Source organism: Colobus angolensis, unplaced genomic scaffold, assembly GCF_000951035.1.
Source record: "Colobus angolensis palliatus isolate OR3802 unplaced genomic scaffold, Cang.pa_1.0 Scaffold4, whole genome shotgun sequence".
NCBI lineage: Eukaryota > Metazoa > Chordata > Mammalia > Primates > Cercopithecidae > Colobus > Colobus angolensis.
This window is the reverse complement of record NW_012117376.1, coordinates 8,161,011-8,167,348: the sequence shown is the minus strand read 5'-3', so window position 1 is coordinate 8,167,348 and position 6,338 is coordinate 8,161,011. Positions and strand designations below refer to the sequence as shown.

Genomic DNA, 6,338 nt, shown 5'->3' with positions numbered 1-6,338 from the left:
TCATGCCTCAGCCTCCCGAGTAGCTGGGACTACACGTGTGTGCTACCACGCCTGGCTACTTTTTTTGTATTTTTAGTAAAGAGGCGTTTTTGTGTTGGCCAGGCTGGTCTCAAACTCCTGACCTCAGGTGATCTGCCTTCCTTGGTCTCCCAAAGTGCTAGGATTGCAAGCATGAGCTACTGCACCCAGCCTAATTTTTGTATTTTTAGTGGGCAGGGGGGCGGTTCGCTATGTTGGCCAGACTAGTCTCAAACTATAGACCTCAGCTGATCCACCTTTCTCGTCCTCCCAGTGCTGCAATGACAGGCGTAAGCCACTGCACCCAGCCAGCAATTTTTAATTCTCTATTTTTTGCTCTGGAGGTCCTAAGTTTTAGATTCAGTGACATGTTGCTGTGCCATTCATGCTGCTGGGTATTGTCGATTGGCACTCAGCATCCATTCCCATCTCCTTCTACTGTCCCTTCCTGTGCTGCAGAATCTGGAGAGTTAAAATGTCATGGCCAGGATTTGGAAATGAGGTGGAGGCCACCCGCCTGCTGCTTGCTGCTGAAGTATGGCAGCAGAGGTATGAGGCGTGTCTGCAGCAGGGTTGTAGGGTCCAGTCACTAGCCATGTAGGGGTTGAGAGGCTGTTTCAGGGGCAGCAATGGTGATGTTGACTTCCAGTCCCTGAATCACAGCCATGACAGTGTGTTGTTGAGCTTAACAGGTACAGTGATGACATCCTCATTTCTTACTTTCCTGATAGCAGCACAAATGGGTAGCTACCCTGGTGGGACAGTTTGGAGTCATCCTTGCAGAGTCATTCTCTAGCCTCCCTGACAATTTGTATTACCTAATTCCTTATATGAATTCTTTTCTGTTTAAACTAGCCAGGTTGCCTTCTGCTTAAACTAGCCAGGTTGGTTTCAACTGAACCTTGAAAGATACACCAAAGTTCAGAGTGTCTAATACTAAAGGTTGTGCTGGTCTAGGTGGATAGAGTAAGTCCCACAGCAGACCACGTCATATCTAGAGATCATAAGGCCTCTAGCTATTTCCTATGCCTAGTTGTCAGGATTATGTCCTATGCAGTCCACCCTAAAAAGCCCTTTTACGTTAGCAGTCTGGAATGTTACTAGGTCACCCAGCACAGGTTGCATGTGCCATAGTCATAACATTTGGGACCTGAAACTTGGAGCCTGGGTACAGGAAATGTGGAATGAATACTAGGGTGAGTTCCAGGTAGAGTCACAATTAAGGTGAAGGCATCAATGACATGACTTCCCAGGTGAGAAGATACAAAAGGCTGAGCCCAGAGAAGCTTGGTGTTCCTCACTTCTGATGCTTTCTCTGCTGCCATGATGATCAAAAGTCCTCAGCACCCAAGATGGCCTTTGGGGACTGAGTGGCAAGGACAGCCACACTAAGAGGAAAGATGTAACTGCTGCTGTCCCTCTCTGAGTATCCAGCTTTACAAGAAATAGGTAAACTGCTTTTCTTTGATAGATAGTACAGTGGTGTTTGGCTGACATTTCACCACCTAAAATTATTAAGTTACCTTTAGAGTGAACTGCAATTACATTTTTGACAAGCTCTAAAATATATCCTAAACAAACCCCTCCATCTCTACCACCTCTACCCTATCCCCAGTTATCAGCATCTATCGGCAGGGGAGAGATCATATCTTATCTCTTCCCTGCTTAAGATCCTTCAAAGGTGTCTCTTCACATTTATAAGAAAAAATCCAAACTCCTTAAGGTGGCCTACAAATTCCTATGTAATCTGGCCTTTGCTTCTCTATCCATTCATATTTCCTGTCACCTGGACTGGCTATATAATTTGTGGGGCCCAGTGCAAAATGAAAATGCAGAGCTCCTTGTTCAAAAACTATTAAGAATTTTAAGAGGGCAATGGCAGAGCATTAAACCAGGCATCAGCCCTTTCTTTCCTTTTTTTGAATTCTTAAAATATTTATTTAGACTTTATTATTTTTATTTGTTAGTAATTTAATTTTTCTTCTTCCTACTCCTCTTCTTCTTCTTTTTTTGAAACAGTGCAGTGGCACGATCTCGGCTCACTGCAACCTCCACCTTTCAAGTTCAAGAGCTTCTCATGCCTCAGCCTCCCAAGTAGCTGGGATTACAGGTATGTGTCACCATGCACAGCTAATTTTTGTATTTTTAGTAGAGACTGGGTTTTGCCATGTTGGGCAGGCTGGTCTCAAGTGATCCACCTGCCTCAGCCTCCCAAAGTGCTGGGATTATAGGTGTGAGCCACCACACCTGGCTCTTTTTTTGTTTTGTTTTGTTTTGTTAAGTAAAAAACCTCACCTGAAAGCACCAGCCCTTTCTGAGTGTGCGGCCTTGTGCCACCACATGGGTTGCATGCCCATGAAGCTGGTCTAGCTGCCATCCACTTCCTCAACCCAATGGCATCCTCCTGTTTTTTAGACATGTACCAACCGGTTTTCTGTTTCATCTTAGCATGGCTCACTACTTCTCATTAAGGTCTCTCAGTGGAGAGGGTAGTCTTTTTTTTTTTTCTTTTTTTTTTGAGACAGAGTCTTGCTCTGCTGCCCAGGCTGGAGTGCAGTGGCCAGATCTCCACTTACTGCAATCTCCACCTCCTGGGTTCAAGCCATTCGCTTGCCTCAGCCTCCTGAGTTGCTGGGATTACTAGCACACACCACCCACGCCCGGCTTATTTTTGTATTTTTAGTAGAAATGCGGTTTCACCATGTTGGCCATGCTGGTCTCAAACTCCTGACCTCAAGTGATCCACCCGCCACCACTCCAGCCTGGGCGACAGAACGAGACTCCATATATATATTAAAAAAAAAAAAAAAAAAGAGTCATACTGGCGTAGAGTGAATCCCTAGTCCAATATGACTGGTATCCTTAATTTTTATTGTATTTTTTTTTTTTTTTTTAGACGGAGTCCCTCTCTGTCGCCCCAGGCTGGAGTGCAGTGGCGCGATCTCGACTCACCGCAACCAAAAGGAGACATTTTGACATGGAGATATATACAGGGAATATGCCCTGTGAACATGAAGATGGCCATATGCAAGCCCAGGAGAGAAGTCTGGAACAGACCGTTTCCTCACAGCGCTCAGAAGGAACGAACCCTGCCAACATCTTGCTTTCAGATGCCCCCAGGATTGTGACACAATCTGTTATTGACGCCACCCGGTTGGTGACATTTAGGTACAGCAGCCCTAGCAAACGAATACACCCCCATTAGAACTAAGCTCCCTGAGAGCGCTAAGCTGCCTTGTCTTGCTCACAGCTGTCAAAGAACACGCCTGTACGGTCACTTAGCACCTAGTACTGCCATTTAACTGTTTCACTAGTATGTATGAACCGGAGAGCCTGTCAAAGGAAGAGCTGAATCTTTTATCTTTTGTAACGACTATCCACTAAAGGAAACCGCGGGTATGCAATAAAAACCTGTTGAATCGATTAAATCATTTCACTTATTTCCAGATTTTTGCGGAGAGCGCCGGTGGGTGAAATATGTGCGGACTGATGAGTCACAGCTCTTAGTCCCTGGGCTGCATTAATACCCACGACGTGTTTTTCGCTCTCCAGACAAAGAGACCGGTACTTGGCAGGTCCCTCAAGTGGGACTCAAAAGACTGAACCTAGCTGCAGCCTTTCGCTAGCACTGGTCCTCGCCCCTTTTGGCATCTTGGTACTTGTAGTTTTGTCCACTCTATCTTTACCAGAAAAGCCAGCGCTGAGACCACAACTCCCATCACCCTGCTAGCACCGGCGCCTTCAGAGCGCATCCTCCGAGGGGGCACCAGCGCCATTGACCACCCGGCTGGCCGAAGGGCCCGCCTTCCCGAGGCCAGATGCTCCCGCGATTGGCCAGCCGCCCCGCCTCTCATCGGAGGGCGCCAGGTGAATGAAAGGGGGGCGTGTCGGTGCGCGGAGCTCGGTGGCTGCGCTGCTGGAACCCGCTGGAAGGTGAGCGCCAAGAAGCGGGTTGGCGCTGCCGCTTTCGTTGGTTTGGGGAGGATTCTGAGCACCCGGGAGGCTGGCCCGAGATTGGGGTTAGCGAGCAGGATTGCCGCCACTCAGTCATCCTCCTTCGGACCTCTTGGCCCTGGCAACTCCTGGGACCTCCGCCCCGCGAGCCCTTCCAGCGTGGGGAGGGGCAGGCACGGCCTTGGGCCCCCAGCTTCTCTGTCATTGGGTGCTCTCCGCGTCGTCCAGCCGGGGGTCGCAGCGTCGACTTCTTCCATGGTGAATGGTACCCAGGCGTGGGGGCTCAGCCACACTGGGGAAGTGCCAGCCGCAGCGATGGCCACTTTGTCCGCGGGAGGCCACGGGAGGGGCTAGGCCTCGGGGCCCCATCCTCGGGGACCATGCCCTGTAGCTGGTTCTGGTGGCCTGTGCAGGTCGTCTGGTGCTGGGCGGGGGAGGGTCTGTCTTGCGAGCAATTTAGATGCAGTTGACCCTGAAATTCTTCGTGTGGAAATGGAAACTTCTCTAATGTCGTTCTCCTCCGATCCATGCCTAAAAGAAAGGAGTGACTTCCCCAACCTGTCGCATCGTGTCCTGGAGGGTTTGGAGAGGCTGGTTAGCATAGTGGTTAAGGATGTCAACCCGGGAGTCAGTCAGATCTCTGTTCCATTCCTAACTTGGTGATGTTATCTGTATCTTTGAATCTCAGAGCCTCCTCTGAAAAAGAGGATGTAGTTAGAGTATCTGTCGCACTGGGTTATTGTGAGGTGAAAACTAATGTGCTTGTAAAAGCCGGGCATGGTGGCGCGCACCTGTAGTCCCTGCTACTAGGGAAGCTGAGGTTGGGAGGATCTCTTGAGCCCAGGAGTTCCAGGCTGCATTGAGGTAGGATCGTGCACTCCAGCCTGGGCAACAGAGCAAGACCATGGCTTTTAAAAATTTTAATTTAAAAAGTAAAATGAATATGCTCGTACTTTGTACAGTGTTTTATAAGGAATAGTACTCAGTATTTTGCTAAAATTGAGGAGCAGGTTTTTGTTATTCTCAGGTTGGTGGGACTGGACGAGTCTTGTCAGAAAGGGTTGGGGGTGGAATTCAATGCTGCTTTTGGCCTCTGAACAGAGACAGTTGTGTGATCTGGCTAGGACTCCCTCAAGGGTATATGAGAGTTTGTATTGCAGGTAGCTGTGTTGGCATATGCTGTCTCCTGGAGGACAAGCACTATACTTGGTTCATTTTTCTATTCCTGGCGTCTTCCTTGTGTCAGGCATTGTATGTAGCTGGTAACCCTTGAATTGAGTTGGAACCATGGGATGATTGGAAGGTTCCCTGCCAGAGTGCAGATAAATGTGCTTCTGAGAGCAATCTGCCCTAAGAGCTGCTTTTCTGGGAGAAGTGGTGATCCTCAGCATTTCCCGGGGCAGCAGAGCACTTCAGGCAAATGGGGGTGATATAAATAAATAATACACAATATATACCAAGTACAGGATTGGGGAAAATTTTGAAGAAAGTACTATATGGAAAGACTTTTGCAAAGTCAGGAAGTAGAATAAAAATAATTGCACTAGAATAAAAAATAATTTAAGTAAGAAAGCCAAAAGAAATTCGTTTTAGGTGCTATTGCTGGAAAGGAGGCTCTTCCAGTGAAAGACAGAAGTGCCCTGGGAAGAGCCTCTGTAGATCAGACCGTACTACAAGTTAAGAAGTGTTGTACCTACTTACATGTTTATCTACCTGGCTTACCAACTCCTTACCCGTCTGCCCTGCCTCCTTTTTTTCTTAGTTAACAAAGAAAAAAGCCAAGGCAGAAGGATCACTTGAGTCCAGGAGTTGGAGACCATTGAGACCAGCCAGGCAACATAGTGAGACCCCATCTCTACAAAAAAATGTTTTCAGAATTAGCTGAGTGTGGTGATGCATGCCTGTAGTCACATCTCCTCAGGAGGCTGAGGCAGGAGGATTGTTTGAGCCTGGGAGGTGGAGGCTGCACTGAACTGTGATCATGCCACCGCACTCCAGCCTGGGTAACAAAGTGAGACCCTGTCTCAAAAGAAAAGAAAAACAATACATGCACATAGTAAAACGTTCTATCAGTAAGGTTTAAATTTAAAGGCAAAAGTCCCTCCACACACTTTTTTTTTTTTTTGAAACAGGGCCTTGCACTGTCACCCAGGCTGGAGTGCAGTGGCACAATCTCTGCTAACTGCAGCCTCTGCCTCCAACGCCTCCCGGGTTCAAGTGATTCTCCTGCCTCGGCCCCCCGAGTAGCTGGGATTACAGGTGCCCGCCACCACACCCAGCTAATTTTTTTTTGTATTTTTAGTAGAGACGGGGTTTCACTATGTTGGCCAGGCTGGTCTTGAACTCCTGACCTCATGATCTGCCCT

The 6,338-nt window shown here is 48.1% G+C and overlaps 1 protein-coding gene across 1 annotated transcript in view; it reads left to right on the top strand.

Annotated features, from left to right (window-relative positions):
• Positions 1-3,908: 3,908 nt before the first annotated feature.
• The window catches only part of ZBTB8B (zinc finger and BTB domain containing 8B), a 31,724-nt gene continuing 29,294 nt past the window's right edge, over positions 3,909-6,338 (top strand). The window contains exon 1 of the mRNA XM_011955419.1: positions 3,909-3,951. The gene's annotated coding sequence lies outside the window, so the exon portion shown is untranslated. The remainder of the gene's footprint in view (positions 3,952-6,338) is intronic.